This window comes from Talpa occidentalis, unplaced genomic scaffold (genome assembly GCF_014898055.3).
Source record: "Talpa occidentalis isolate TD23 unplaced genomic scaffold, MPIMG_talOcc4v2.1 talOcc4.16, whole genome shotgun sequence".
In the NCBI taxonomy this organism is placed as follows: domain Eukaryota; kingdom Metazoa; phylum Chordata; class Mammalia; order Eulipotyphla; family Talpidae; genus Talpa; species Talpa occidentalis.
In genome coordinates, this window is record NW_023601653.1 from 46,036,038 (window position 1) to 46,050,612 (window position 14,575).

Consider the following 14,575-nt stretch of genomic DNA (forward strand, 5'->3'; position numbering starts at 1 on the left):
ATCATCAGTTACAACTAGGGACACATATAACACTGGAAGAATAAAGTTTTAATCCTATAGGAAAATTTTGTAGTAAATTAGCAAATCAATTAGCAAAACTTCATTTTTTCCCAAGTGGTTACATTGTAAATCAACAGCAAGGTATTTGGTATTTTGTGGGTGTCACATCCTTATTATTCTTTTTCTTTCCTGTTGTGTTCTAGCCCTTTTTCCTCCTTGTTTCTTCTCTGAAAACCTTGATATTTTCCTTCTCCTTCCCTCTGTCTCAATCTTAAATTTGGCTGGGTATGAACAGCATATAATTTTTCTTTATTTTATGAAATAAATGGAGCACCCCTCGCCCCATTACAGATGTCTTATTTAATGTAGACACTGAAAAGTTAGGAAAGCTCTTTTGCTGGAAGAGTAAGTACAGGAAAGTTGTTTTTTAGAGAAAAAAATGAATGAGGATGGTTGGGAATAAAAGTGATAGGAAGAAATGAAAGGTTATTTGATTCAAAGGTTATTTGAGCCCCATGCATTATGGGGCTTGAGTTGGGAGCATTCAAGCAGAAGGGTTTAAAGAAGATTGGCAATGTGACATAAGCATGGTATAGGGAAAGGGACTTTTTTCTAAAGTGGTTGTTAAATGGAGTAGGTGAGAGGTGAGAGTGTTGTCATAAACATGAGATGTGTAAGAGAAAGTCCCCTCCTGTTACTGCATTGTCTGGCATTTTGATAACTGCGACCAAAGCTGATCGGTTCTAGTGCTACTGAGTGATGAGAACATATCTAGCTGACTCATGTGATTGATATTTGATAACAGACTGGTTGCAGGATTGTAACAGGGTAATCCCCAGTGAAAGGGGAGGTTCCACATTCCCTGCCCCACCCAAGGGAGGGCGGAGCTGAGCAAGAAGGAGAAGCTAAAGAAATGGGGAAAAGGAAGGAAGGAGATCAAGAAGACCTGGAGGAGTCACATGGAGCAGAAAGACATGTGAGGAAGAAGCCACTCTTGCTTCTCGGTCTTGGATTTGTACCAGGGACTGAAGTTGGGGGACATGGAAGGAGACACTTGAAAGAGATGTGGGTGAGACACCCATAGGGAGGCTGGCAATGGCAGCTTTTACCTTGATTTTGATTTTGCTCTTTTACTTCTAGACTTGTCTGATCCCTCTGCCCCTTTCCCATGGGTCCCCACCAGAAGGTGCCTTAAACTTGTGCAGGCTTTTGGGCCTCAGTGGCCCTGCTTTGGGCCAACCCTGTTTGGCTGGACAGTTATCCATGGGAGGGTGTGGGTAACTTTGGGTGTTTAATTGGAAATTATTTTAGCTATATTCTTACTCTTCTCTCTATAGCACACTAATTGCATTAAAATTCCTTTCCATTGAAGGTCTTATGCACTTATGTCTTGATGTGGTGGATGGCAAAACCCATTAAGTTAAAGCAGGTAGGTTTGGATGTCCTGGGGTACCCCTCACCCTGTCCTGTAACAGAATGAATGATTGTGCAATGGTGACTATGCCACCTGACGAGAGAAAAGAGGCACATGTTGCATGAAGAGGTTATCAGAATTGGCAACAACATAACACAGGGAGGGGACTCAATGATGGAGGTTCTAGGATAAATAGAGACATGGGATGTCCTTATCCAAAATTTAAATTGGTGTTGGAAACAAGCGGGAAGAGGCGTCTTAATCATGTCAAACTTGCAGCTATTCTAAGACATTCAGGTGAATGAAGAAATAAACAGATCATTGGTGTTTATGGCAACCCCTTCCTGCAACTTTCTCCTCACTTCTAACTCAGTTACAGAACTTTTCTTTTTTTTTTTTTTTTTAAAGATTTATTTATTTATTTATACAAGCACTGGGTACAGTCAGAAGCAAGGGAGGGTGAGAGGATTCACCAGAGCCAGAGCGGGGAGCAGAACAGGCAGACTGATGAAATACACTGCTGAGGGGAGCAGCAGGTGGCAGGAGAGGTCTGCGCACCATGTGGGACCCTCGCCAGTGGCCGGGGATGGAACTGGCACTGCAGAGGCTGCGGGCAGTTTCACAAACCAGAGCTCAACTGCTGTGCCACTGGGAAGGCCCAGTTATAGAACTTTTCAACTCAGTTCCATCTAAACAAATCTTAAAAACTAGAGGTATTCAAGCAATGACTAGTAATAAACTTAGAAATTTTTATAGATCTAAAAAAGTGTCTGGTTTCTAAGAAGTTACTGTTTTTTCATTATATTGGTAAGGATAAGTGGATAGGAGAAAAGTAGTTTTAAACAATCATTGTAAATGAAGTGTGAATACATTTGTTGTGGCAGATGGGCTAATTAATCCATAAGCAACTTGTGAATGTTAAGCAAAGAATAAAACTTTTCATATGTAAACCACACCAAGGCAATGTTTGATGAAGCTTCTGTTGAACGAACAATCTACTCTTTTGGAAGAACAGCAAAATTTGGGCCACTAGTCAACAACCTCCCTGGGGTGACTGAGGGCCTCAGCTTGCATATGAACTGTTCTGCTTTGATTATTCCTCCAAATCCAGCCACATGCAAAATTTTCTTGAGTATCAGAAAACAAACAGCCTTCTTTTCCCCTTCCTTTTGAAGTGCAAACAAGGGCTTGAAAAACCAAGTCACCCTGGTGAGTTGCCATTTCTAGAATCAGCTGCTTGGGAGCAAGGAAGGTTTCCAAATCTCTGTGCCTCATGAAAAATAAGGACATTTAATAATAAAAAAAAAAGAATTCTTCTAATCAATGAGAAAAAGACAAAGCCCAGCAATAATGGAAGGAGGATCTGAAGAAAATGAAGAGGCACATCTAAGAAGGGAAAACACAGATGGCCAATAAATATTGTTAAAGATGTTCAATGTCACAATCTCAAATGCAAATTGAAACAACCTTCAACATTGAAAATATTTTTTTTTTTTAATAGAGGCATGTTTTATTTATTTATTTATTTGTTTGTTTGCTTGTTCGTTTATACATGCACTGGGTACAGTCAGAAGCGCGGGAGGGTGAGAGAATTCACCAGAGCCAGAGCAGGGAGCAGAGCAGGCAGAAGGACCGAAGGACACTGCTGAGGGGAGCAGCGGGCGGCAGGAGAGGTCTGTGCGCCATGTGGGACCCTCCTCTGGTGGCCGGGGAGCAGCCGGGGATCGAACTGGCACTGCAGAGGCCGCGGGCAGCTTCGCAACCCAGCGCTCAACCGCTGCGCCACCGGGGAGGCCCAACATTGAAAATATTTTTATTAAGTAAGAATGCTATTCTGATATAATATTTGATCATGGAAAAACATGTAGGATCTTTTTCTGCAGCTTAAAAATATTTATGTATCTGCATGTTCTGTCTGAATATTTGAAAAACATAATTCAAATATCCATAACATTATCACCCATATATTACTATTATCCCAGAAGTCTAACATCTATTTTTTCCCCAAAAGGGGAGCAACTACCTTGATCACTGACATCACAGATATGCTCTGTTGCTCTTAACTTTATATAAATAAATATATATACCATGTGGTCAAAAAAAAAAAAAAGAGACTAATAGGGCCTTTTAAATATCTATTGCCTTCCTTGAATACATATAAGAATACATATAAGAATACCCGATAGAAGTATAGAATATCAAAGAATATGTACAATTGATATAGCCCAATTTCAAATTGAGAGTAAATGTAAAGCATTTAATACTATTTTTTAACATTCATAAATTAATTAACTTTTAGTGTTATTGAAGTATTACTGAAAAAAAATGTAAGAAATGCAACGTACATGGTGGTGGTATGTGCCTTGTGAATGGTTTCTCATCAGCTAGTTAACTCTTACAACTTCACATAATTATCTTGTTTGTGTGTGAGACTACTTCAGTTCTACTCTCTTAAGCAAATTTCAATGATGTAATAAAGTGTAACCAATTGTAATCACCTTGTTTTACATTGATCCTTCTGACTAAGCAAGGTAATTCTGGCTGGGCAAGACAGTTTACAAGCTATGCCTCCCTCACAAATAGCTGTGGAATTTTTTTTTTAATTTTAATTTTATTTTTATATTCCCCATACAATTGCAACCCCCTTATTTTGACCACAACCCCTCCTTTCCCCGACCCCCACCCCCCATAGAGTGTCTCTGGTTCATAGTTGTTTGTTGATTTTGATTTTTACTTTCTTATAGTTATTCTTTTTCCTGGTCTCTTATTTAAGTTTTCTAGATTCCTGCTATGAGTGAGACCATCTGGTATTTTTCTTTTTCTTTCTGGCTTATTTCACTGAGCATGATCCCTTCCAGCTCCATCCATGTTGCTGCAAATTACATGTGTTTATCTTTTTTGAATGCTGAGTAATAGTCCATGGTGTATATGTACCACATCTTCTTGATCCAGTCATCTATTTTTGGGCATTGGGGTTGTTTCCAAAGCTTAGCTTTTGTAAATAGTGCTGCTATAAAGGACACAGAAACATCAATTACAAAGAGCACCTGGATTTAATTATTTTTAAAGATTTATTTATTTTTATACAAAAGCTGGGGTGCAGGCCAGATGCACAGGAGAGTGAGAGGATTCACCAGACAGAGCAGGGAGCAGAAGAGGCAGACTGACTAAATACAATGCTGAGGGGAGCAGTGGGCAAGACAGGAGAGGTCTGCCATGCCATTTGGGATTCTCACCAGCCAGCGGGGATGGAACCCGTGCTGCAGAGGTTGCAGACAGTCTCACAGCACTGTGCTCAACCCACTGCACCACCAGGGAAGCCCAGCTGTGGAATTAATTTTGATTAAAGTTCCTATTCTGATTAAAGTCCTTATGTGAGTGCTGATCAAATTCTCTACTTGATAACCAGGAAGGTGTTGTGAAATCGAGGTATAATAATATATTATATAATACGTAAATATAACAAAAATATAGCAATATTTTACATAAGGAGGAAACAATATTTAAATTGTTGGTAAAATGTTTGGTAGGGAAGGAATTTAGAATAGTCTGAATTCTGTATTCACAAAAACACTGTCATAGAATCTTTAAATCAATTTTAAGGAATTTAGGCAGATAATTTTTCTACACTTTGGGTCATTTAATTCTACACGGATAGCTAATAAAAAAATGAGCATAGCACCATGGAAAAGATCTTTAAAAGAACTCACAGATTAGGGATAGTGAAGAATTATATGAAGAAGACCTATAAGCTGTTGATTAAAATTCATCTTGACCTTTTTAAATGTTTTTGAGCAAAACAATTACTGGTTGGCTTGTGATCATCAAGTACTTTTAGAAGGGAAGACCACAGGAAATGTTAGATTTAACCAAACGTTTGCGCGGTCCACTCTTTTGCTTCTGACAGTGTTGTTACTATATTTTTGGAAGAGGGTTTCCCTACTGACAATGTTCCCATAAGAAAGAGGAACAGCAGATGGGCCCCCTCCATGGCTGGTACACCCCTGTGTGTACCAAGTTCAAGTCCCTACATACTCCCCGAGGTACTAACCCAGGCTGGTCCATTTCCTCAATGAAGACTATTGCTGACTTCCTGAGGATTGTCTTCATTAACTTTGTATGAAATAATTTACAACTTAATGGATTGACTATATTAAAAATGCTTATATATGCAGCAATGATGAATTAAAGACTCACAGCAACCCGAAAAAGATATTTGGAAAGTCTGTGATTACCTTACTTAATGATTATGACACCAAGGTCACCACACCAGGACAGTATGTGGCTTCCAGGTTGCTGTCACAGGCACGTCTGAGATGAGGGGTTTTTTATTTTCTTTAAAGATTTATTTTTATTTATTTATGCATATAAGAACTGGGGTGTAGGCCAGAGGTGCAGGTGTGAGAGGATTCACCAGAGACAGAGTGGGGAGCAGAACAGATGGATTGACTGAAATCCACTGCTGAGGGGAGCAGCAGGTGAGACAGGAGAGGTCTGCTGTGCCATTTGGGTAGCTCCCTGGCCGGAGATCCAACTCAGGATCCAACTTAGTGGTGATAGTACTGAGAATTTGTGCCTTTATCCAGCCCCTTCCACAACTCTCTCACACCTTTTCCCTTCAGGTCTATGGGTAGTAAGAAATTTTTCTAGTGTTACTTCCAATGTTCTTTCACTTAAATCTGTTCACACCTATGTAATTTGTTTCACTATTAAACGTTCCTCGATTACACCCTTTAGCTGTGTCTTTTCTTACAGGACCATTACTAATACAACTAGACATGAAACTCCCCTGATTTAAACAACAGCAAAAACACAGTAAAAGCTGAAATGTGCCCTCTTTGCAAATTAGCGTTATTATCCATCTTAGCTGCATCAAAATGCAATTTCCAGTTATTTGGATTTAGTAAAATTCACACATTTTAATGGGAGAACTAAAATACAATTTTATTGAGCTCATAGGTCATATTTAAAGTATTCATGTATTTGATTATACAGTTCTTTTGTAGAATAACCCTCAGCTGGCCTTTATCTACTTCTTGATTAGATTCGGCTTGTAGCTACAAGTGGTATCATGTCTTTCTCAGTCTATCCTATGAGGCAGCATGTAATAGAAAATAATATAGATTTTCCCATCACTGATGATGTGAACGTTTGTGATGAGAGAGAGAGATAGAGAGAGATAGAGTGAGAGAGAGAATGTATTTAAAACAAATGTAAAATGTTAATGTTAAAATTGGAGGAATCGCCATAAACGATGTTTATAAAAACTCTTTGTACAATTCTTGCAACTTTTTGATAAGTCTGAAATGATGTCAAAATAAAATATTCAAAATGTCGCATATTTGCTATAAGCTAAAAATAGATTCATTTGTAAGCATTTAGAGTTAACAATAAGGAATTGAAGATACAGTGGTTCCTAAGAGTTGTTTCTATGTTTGCACATCTTTAGAGAAACAAATTTCTACTCTGCTGAAATTTTTTTCTTGTGTGTGTATGTGTATACATGATTCTCTCTCTTTCTCTCTCTCTCTCTTCCTCTCTCTCTCTCTCTCTCACACACACACATACACACACGTGTAAAATCACAATGCCCTACAGCACAAAACACAGATTGGTATCACCAACCTTATCATTGTCACAACAATTCATCTACTGAATATCACCTGAAATCCTGTTCTCCTCCAAGCTGAGCTATTTAAAAAGATAGATGGCTGCCTTCTGGCTAATTGTGGGAGTTCTTTCATTATTATGAAAGACTTTTTATATCTCAAGTGAACTCTATAAGAAGTGAGTAATGACTTGAAATCTTTGAGTCCATTGATGAAAAGGTAGAATAACAACTACTTACTGACCTTTTACTTCCTAAGATAATACCAAGCAGATGTTTCTGATTATTAATAAACCTAGCCATTGAGTTTTGACTTATCAGATCCAAGTATTTTTAACTTAATGAGAAATTCTGATGGAGACATAAAATTTTCTACAACAGGCCTAAGGGTCTAAAGACATAAGGGTAGATGCTATTAAAATGATCTCAAATTGCTTCATTGGTCATAATTAAACAACTAGATAGTTTTTCAAAGAACTACTATCAACAGCATCAGTTGAACTGAGGATTTGGACAGAGCTATTCATCTTCTGTAGTCACTGAACAAGAGGAAATGCACTATTAGCCCGTGGACAAGATCTCTTGGCCTTCTTTGTTATGAGAACATATCTGAATACTGAAAACATAACCTTGGGTCTCAGTCACACTAGCATAGTGCCAAAGAACTGTTAAGAACAACTAACTGTCACGGGGCCTCCCTGGTGGTGCAAGGGGTTAAGATGCAACCTATGAAGCAATCTGCAGCCACTGCAGCAAGAGTTCTATCCCCAGCCAGGGAGGTGACCCACATGGCACAGCAGACCTCTCCTGACTTACCCGCTGCTTCTCTCAGCAGTTTATTTCAGTCAATCTCCCTGTTCTGTTCCCCACTCTGTCTCTGGTGAATCCTTTCACCCCCCCCAACCCACCTCTGGCCTGTATCCCAGTTCTTGTATGAATAAATAAATAAATCTTCAAAAAAAAGAACAACTAACTGTCAAATGAACAATATAAAAGCATCCCATAGTTATGGGTGTCATAAGAGATCGTGAATTATTTGTAACATTGCATCTGTCATCATAAAATCAGAAATGCGAAGGACATTTTCACCAGATGTTCCCCTGTACCCTCTCTATAAGAACAATGTAATGTTTCACTTTTTAAATGCTTCTTTTTAAATAATAATAATTAAATGACAAAAATTGGCTGTCTTTTAGAGCTGTAAGTATTAGGGTCTAAAAATATGCTTGGCACAAAACTGATTAATTGATAAAAATGTTACATAATTTTTCATGTATTTCCCTATCAAGAGCCATATTAACAATGAGTGTGATTAACTTTGTCATTAGAGTTATCTAGTGACACTGCATTTCCTTCACTTCCCCATTTCATTTTGTAGCCGAGTTACGTTATTCCTTTCATTTAAAAATATTGTGTAAGTGATTAGGGAGGAAGCAAAGGCAGGGACACCTCCTCCTATAAGTCCTACTCACCATTCAATGTCCTAGCATAAAAGAATACGGACATGGCCATCATTCTATACAACATTCTTAGGTATTGGCTGTGTGACTTGGAATAATTAGGTAAACTCTCTGAGACTCGGTTTCTCTGAGCCTCAGTTTCTTCGTCTGGAAAAGGAGGTGAGATATTAACAGCCACTCACTGAATTGTGGGTAGGATGAAATAAACACAACCATGTCAGCTGACAGAGTGTGATGATTTTTATCCATGATGCTTCCTTCCTTTCTCCCTTTTCCTAACACCCGAATGATAGACACTAGGTGATTCTCAGAGAATGTAGGTTAATACCAGTTCTTACAGTCCTGGCAGGTACCATGACAATAATGCCAGCTAGTACTCTGTGAACATTCAGAGCACCAGGATCTGAGCTCAGCAGTTGGCCTCTACTATTTATCTCAGTCACACCCAAGAAAAGTCATATAAGATAAACATGGTCTTGTGGAAAGCTGCGGAAGTGGAGGACCAGAGGTGTGATAGGCTGAGCAATGAAAGGCACCAGTTCTCACTCTCCACAGGGGAAATTAGACATCTAAAACCATATGCAATCTTGCAGCTAAAATAAAGGCACTGACAGGGTGCTGGTAGGGGAGTGTCAAGGGCTAAGTGGGTGGGATTGACTCTAGGATTTGATATCTGAAGAGGGTCTTAAAAGATGAAGAGTTTTACAAGTTGCAAAGATGGGAGAAAGGCAAAGAATTCCAGGATAGACTTGAAAGAATACATCTTCTGAGAACCGGTCTGAGATCTTGTGCAGCTGAGTATGGAGGGATTTGGGAAGTTTTAAGTGAAGAGGCTGGAAAGGAGGATTTAATATATCCTAGTGTTACCAATGGGCCATGATAAGGTTTTTGTTTAAAATGCCTTTTGTCGGAAATGTGGCATTTTATTTTGGGGAAATATTCTGAGGGCTGTTGTGAGAAGTAATTGAATGAAAGCAGAGGAACCATTTAGGATTACTTGGATGAAAAAAGATCAGAGCCTGGACCAAGACAGGGGAAGAATATCTTTCTCCTTCTCACGTATTTTGTTTAATATAGCCCCCTCTAGTTTCATCTATGTTGTTGCAAACAGTAAGATTTTTTCATTTTACATAGTTGAGTAGTATTCCATTGTGTGTATATGTATATACACACCTACATCCAAATCTTTGTAATATGCCTATCTGTATTTGGGCATTTATGGTTTCACTCATATGTGAAGATAAAGACATAAGACAAGGGAAGGGTTTCCCTGGTGGCCTAGGGGTTAACTCTCAGTGTTGTCACCACTAAGGCCTGAATTCAATCCCAGGCCAGGGAGCTGACCCACACGGTGCAGCAGACCTCTCCTGTCTTGACCTCTGGTCAATCTGCCTGTTCTGCTCCCCACCCTGTCTCTGGTGAATCCTCTCACCCCCCACACTGGCTTATACCCAGTTCTTGCATGCATACATAAATAAGTTTTTTTAAAAAATAAAGAAATGTGAGCAGCAATATCTGGTAAGTTGGAGCACATCAACTGGATCTCCCAGAATAAATGATCACACAAAAAAGAAGCCAGTTTGAAAAGGCTACACATTGTATGATTTCAACTATCTAACATTCTGGAAAATACAAAATGGTGGAGACAGTCAAAAGACCAATTGGGGTGGTGGAGTGAGGGATGAATACATAGAAGAGTTTTAGAACATGGGCATTCGCACAAGAAAGTATAATTTGCATGATTTACAATTTACAACTGTCTCTTTCAACATCAGTTGCTCTAAACTAGTGCCTAGTAGATGAAAAGTATTTCATACTAGTTTGAAAGGACAGGACAAAATCTGAACAAACAGCCATCACCTTAGTAGGAGAAGGAGGTTTAAATCATTTCCAACAATCAATTCTGCCATTTGAATTCATTTTGAGTCTTGTTGCGCTCAGTCGATGACACGAAGGTACAGTAAAAAGGCCAAGCCCCCAAGGAAATTCACAAGCATCTACATCCACAAGGAAAAGCACCTGATCTTGTGCCTAAAACCTCCCTAATATCATGCTTCAACTTCCTCAAATTCATGGATTTTGAAAAAAAAATATGTTGTTCTCTATAGCAGCAAAAAACTAGATTACTTCCTAAGGTAAAGGATAACATAAATGCATTTAAAATAGCAACCAGCAATTCTATATAAAATTGTTGGAATTGGCCCCAGTAATTTTATCGACACAGTTGTTTCTAAGTGTCTTGAAAAGGAAACTAAAGGTAATAACAATAATAAAATTTGTTGGGTAATATTTTGCAATATATCGTCTACTGAGTACTACCTGCTATTAAAGGCTTAGAAAATTATCATATTCATCCTTTAAATAGAAAAATTAAACCCTTCAAAGATTAGGCAGTTTGCTCAAAATCACACAGCTACTGAATGAGAAAAGTCAAGACTTTTCTACAAATTCTTATTACGTTTTAAGTATCAGTAGGAGTTTGAGCATAGATTATACTAATTGATTTTAATTACTTATACTGTTGATTTTATTTTGCTTTGTTTGGAAGAGTGGGGAAGACAGGCAGATTTTTGTAACTTTAGTTCCTTCAAATAATTAGCACTTTAAAAAATTTTTCAGTGGGTAAAACAATCCTGCTAAGTTCTGGTAAAAGTTCTCCATTGTTCCGTGTCTGCACAAATTACCTTGCATCTCCAATGATTTTATGTACATTTAATCACTAAAGATTAATTACATGGCATACGGAAACCAGCGAAACACTGAGGAGATAACTTCAGTTTAAGTGCACATGCAGCTAACTTGTAGCTTTTTAAAACAATTTTAATTAAAAGTACTAGAAGAATCATCCGGCTGAAAATATTAGGAGCTCTGGGATGGATGAGCTTAGCATAGCTAATTAATTGTATATTTAATCAAAGCAGCCTTTGGCTGTAATTAATAATCTATTTTCCTCTGGTAATAAATATTATAGTTCTGTGAAAAATAACTTATAATTTCTAGAATGTCATTTGCACAGAAGAGTGAGACAGAAAATAATAATTTCCACACCAGCTTTTGAGCCAAGGTTGGTTTTGTTTATTTAGAGACGATGTTGTCTATATCTCTTTCATTTGCTTTAAATGTCATCTTGCTGTGACAGCTTTCAAATGGCTATCCCAGAGTGACCTGGACGTTTCAAAGGTGCAAGGAATAATCCAGAAGGAGTGACCAGTAGAATGTTAAATGAAATCTGATTTTTTTTTTACACCACAAAGGTTGATGCTTTTGAGAACTTTCGGTGGTTCCATCTCAATAGAACGCAGGCAAGGCTGGCCATCCCCTTCAATTCTTTTTAAATGGTGAGTGGGATTCGGATTTCTACCCACTGCAACCTGGTAAAATGCTCAATCATGCCAAGATAAACATCCTCTTCCTTCTGACAGCTGTCACTGAATGCCACACACACACACATGCAAACACACACACACCCCTTTCTGTTCTTCAAGAATCCATGCCAACCATAGTATATTTTTTTCTATGACTTTTTTTATTAAGTTTTATTATTGAAACTCTAATGGGAGACAAATGCTTTTCATATGATCCAAAATTTATTTCGTCTTGCAAGCCAAATGCAAATCCAAGAGTTTTACATATAAAGGAGATGATATAATATTAATCTTCAATAATAGGCTTTTCCTACCATTAAAGCTATTTCAATATGTGAAAATTAACTCTGTTTGCCTTGACTATTTTATATTTTAAGATTTTTACAGTAGCATATAGAGGTTAAGATTGTTGAATAAATAAATCTTTAGCTTAAAAAGCATTTTTTTAAGATCTTGATGAACACATTTTTGTATGCATCTGATACAATTGCTTGGCACACTAATCAATTCATAGCATAAGTTCCATTTTTTTTCTGGGGGTTATTTGGTCTTCATATGAATATGCATGAAAGAAACAGACATGAATTAAGTTATTAAAATTATATCAAGTGAAAATATTTTTATTCAGCTTATACTGGGCACCCCCAAAAGGTCTAGGAACCGGAAAAAGAAAAGAATGTAACAGAGAGAAAAAAAGGTACAAGTTTTCAGAAGACAATCATCAATATCATCTGATTAGTAAATAATAAAACAAACTTTGGGATGATAAATCCAATTAGTGGTTACTGGAAGGGAAGGGAGAGGGGGGAGTATAATGGGTAAAAGGGGGGCACTGGTTAGGGAAGGACAGATTCTGACTTTAGAAGGGACTTAATGTCATGCATATATGTGCTAATTCTCAAAGATGAACCCCTGAAGCTTATACAATGTTATTTCAATAAAAAAGGGAAACATAAATAAAATATATGTGGATCACAGGCAGAAGATGTTTGACAGAATTAGTTCTTTATGACATGATGTCATTTTCAGGGTTTACTTTGTTTATAATACAACATGCAATTTCCAATGGGAGCAGAAGTATGGAAACCAGTTGTTTAAAAGCTGCACAAGATAAACCTTTTCTAGGCATCAAAACAGGGGTGGGAGGAGCACAAGGGATCATGGTGCTGGTTCACAGGTGATGTGGTGGTGGGAGATTGAAATGTGTGAGGAGACCTGCAGAGAAGTTCAAAGCAGAGACTACTGGAACCAGAACAATTCTGAAGACAGGATGGAGCAGGGACTCAGTTGGACCCATGAGATGTACAGTTCAACTTCTTTTCTTCTTGGACTATGAAGGGCTACCTTATTTATTTATTATTTTAAAATTATTTTAAACAATTTATTTTCTTACAGCATTGTTCGTTTTTGGACAGTACTTGATTGCTCCCCTCTGATGTTATCCCTATAACTCTCCCACCAGCACAGCACCTGTGCTCCATCACCACAGTCCCTTTGCTCTTCCCTCCCTTGTTTGGATCCTCATCCCCCTTCCCCTACTGGCTGCCTCAGATCTATGGTCAGCCTGCAAGTTTTGCCTTTTTCTTGACCTTTTGTTCGATTTCTCTATACTCCACCTGTAAGTGAAGCCAAGGGATCCAATGTTTGAATTGACCCATTTTAAGCATGTCTCTCATAAGTTACTGTGTTTAAGTCTTGTCATGAGGAGGGAAAAATGAACAAAGAGAGAGAGGAAAGAGAAAAGAAGCACCCAAGAGCAAGAGGGAGAGTCACACTTAGTTCTTCAAGCTCAGTCTAGCACATAGTGTCCTTATCAATACAAACCAATTTTGGACATAGAAAAAAAATGCTATGTTGACAGTCTAAGTTGCTTAAACGATGTATGAAAGACATAACTCACTAAGGCAGAACAATGGGGGGAATTAGGATTGTGTAGCCCTGTGTGTGATTCCAGCTCTACTTCCCCCAAACCCCCAATAGCTATGTGACTTCAAGTTCAGCTGTCTGAACGTGGATGCCTTCACCTATACATTAGGGACCAGTTACCAATATGTTAAATATATGTAAATGGCACACAATACTTTGCATTGACATGGGATTCAGAAGAGTTCTCCAGCCAATGTGAGGGAACATTGCAGCATGTTTAGTCATGCTGACAAAGCATGTTTGTGAGATTTGGGATGGAATGAATCAGAAGAGGTAATATTGTCATACAAAGTAGAGCTTTGGGCTGGTGGGCAGTGGGCTGGAATCACCACTTGAGACAGTTCATTATCAGTTTAGCCTTGGAAAGTCACTTAAGTAGCCAGAAAACATTTTCAGTTCTTAACAACTTTCACACACCTGTGAGGTTGTCACAGATTAGGTGAGTTAAGGGCTTGGTTTTTGCAATCTATTTAACCATTTATAAATTAATTGCCTCACTAATATTGATTTCACTGCTCACACATGTCTCAGCCACATCTTAAATAAAAGTCAATATTGGTTTAATTGATTTTTATCAAGGTCAGACTAGTGATAAAGCTGGGATTGAAAATCTCAACTGTCTCTCCATGTCCTTGTTATACCTTCACAAGACATCCCTCCTTTGCTCTCAACCTTCTGCCCAGATTAGTTTATTAATCACTATGTATGTAGGCTATAGCACCCGGTTGTTCATTTAAATCCAAATATTATGTTATTAGCAAACCTGCTTATCATAAAAGGCAGTGAGGTCAAGAAGACAGAA

At 38.1% G+C, this 14,575-nt stretch overlaps 1 protein-coding gene across 2 annotated transcripts in view; it reads right to left on the reverse strand.

Moving 5' to 3' along the window:
• Positions 1-14,575, reverse strand: part of PDZRN4 (PDZ domain containing ring finger 4) — a 393,965-nt gene that overhangs the window by 83,525 nt on the left and 295,865 nt on the right. The window lies entirely within an intron of this gene.